The sequence below is a fragment of the Pseudophryne corroboree genome, chromosome 5, assembly GCF_028390025.1.
Source record: "Pseudophryne corroboree isolate aPseCor3 chromosome 5, aPseCor3.hap2, whole genome shotgun sequence".
Lineage (NCBI taxonomy): Eukaryota > Metazoa > Chordata > Amphibia > Anura > Myobatrachidae > Pseudophryne > Pseudophryne corroboree.
Genome location: NC_086448.1, coordinates 798300416 through 798302631, shown reverse-complemented (window position 1 = coordinate 798302631; position 2216 = coordinate 798300416).

Genomic DNA, 2216 nt, shown 5'->3' with positions numbered 1-2216 from the left:
GACTGGGGGACAAGGAGGAGACTCCTCGTCTTGAAGAGAAAAAAAAAACTCATTCAAAGTTTTCTTCACTTGGCTGGAATCAGTTATAAGGAGGGGAAAAAACTCCCCACAATTCAATTAAACCTAATTACAACCATACAAAAGCCTCCAATACACATATATTGTCACCACCTTACTTCCTTTATGTGCAGACACAGACAAGCGACAGAGCTGCGACTTTAGCATCCCTCTGGGTAGACTTGAATGCAAAACTTTTTGTGCTCCTGCATTACAAAAGCCCTGTCTGGGTCACCCCAGGGTTTGCTGCAATGGGATATTACAGTGTGAGTGTTGCAATCTGCCAATGCATTGTGTTACTGTGCTTATTGATCACCCAGTTCATGGGTATTGCTGCAAAAGAACTTGGGAGCATCTCAAGCCCTGAAAGGGTTAAAGGGAAAGAGATGCAGCCTGTTACAATACACCCCTTGTGGGATTTATTTGGTATGGGAAGTTAGTAGGGGAAGTATGGAGAAAGCAGTGTCTTTTTTTTCCTCAGCAAATTTCCAAGAAAGTAATGCCCCCAGGGCAATGGCACAGTGTATAACACTCCTCCCTGGAGGGCAGTTATTTCTCAGAGCAAATGTCACTCACAATAATGGTGGTGATGGAACATCGAAAGAGAACATTGGTAGTGCTGATTTTTTTTTTTATAGATTGTTAATAAACATCGGTCACAAAAAATTGGGTCTGGTTCAGAGGTGGACGGTGTTATGATTTTTGGCCGATGTTTAGAGGACTGCGCATGCATCGGAGACGCAGTGAGCATGTGTCTGGGTGCAGCTGCAGCGTTGGACATGTGCCCTGTTAGCCGCAGTCTGATTGGCAGGCTGCAGGCATTTTGGGGGTGGCGACGTAGAGCATTGCAGAAAATTGGGACGCGCCGGGCGTCCTCGGACGGTGTTTCAGTGGTCCGAGCATCTGAGTAATCTCAGATGTCCGATGCTGTGACCGATGGTCGTGATGTTGATCCGATTCTGCACCTTTGGACCCAGTCAGTGGATCAGATAACACAAGGGGGTAAATTTACTAAGATGGGAGTTCTATTTAAGATGGGATGTTGCCCATAGCAACCAATCAGATTCTAATTCTCATTTATCTAGCACCTTCTAGAAGATAATACCTGGAATCTGATTGGTTGCTATGGGCAACATCCCATCTTAAATAGAACTCCTATCTTAGTAAATTTACCCCAAGATGCCTTCTTACGGCATTTAAATATTTTCGCCCAGCTGCTGCATACAAAGACGCCGCAGCAGCAACATTTGCATCCACCGCTGAATCAGGCCTATTGTTGGGAGGGACTCAATCACTGGTCCAGGAACATCGATTGTTCCGATGTTTTATGAAGTTTCTACTTCATGGAAGTAAAATACAAACTTCTGTGAAAATGTATAAATGATATTAGTAGTTGTGTCTGGGTGTTTTTTTCACACTGCCAGGGACCTCAGAAGCCTGCTGCAGGGTGCACCTATTGCCCAAATGCCCACTGACATCGGCGTGCTTGCCACTGTGCACCCCTGTCAGTATGTGTTCCCTGCTCTCTACTGTCAGCGATTGCTTTGGTTGCGGACATTTCAGAGCCTCTCCCTAGATTAGCCTAACACAAGGGTAGATAACCTGTGGCCTTCCAGCTGCTGTGGAATCACACCTCCCAGCATGCCCTGCCACAGTTTTGCTATTAGGGCATGCTAAAACAGTGCCAGGGCATGCTGGGATGCTTAGTTCCACAGCAGCTGGGGTGCCACAGGTTACCCATCCCCGGCCTAAGACATGGGAGTGGAATGAAGAGACAAATGATCCCGTCTTAGACCACACACGCCTGTCTGCTGCTCCTCCGGCTGTGTGTCCAGGGGGCATATGTATTATTAAGCCATAGAGAATTGTAAAGTGGAGAGAGATAAAGTAGCAGCCAATCAGCTCCTAACTGCCATGTTACAGGCTGTGTTCGAAAAATGTCAGGAGCTGATTGGTTGTTAGTTTATCTCTCTCCACTTTACCACTCTCCAAGGCTTAGTACATATGCCCTGAGGTGTTAGCGACAGACTTATGCATCTTATCAGCTATGAGTTTCATTGTTTTATGGCATGTTAATCACAAAGCACAGTAACAGCAGTGACATGCTCTAGACTAGAGATAACCATTTACGTTGTTGGTTCTCAGTGGATTGCTCCATG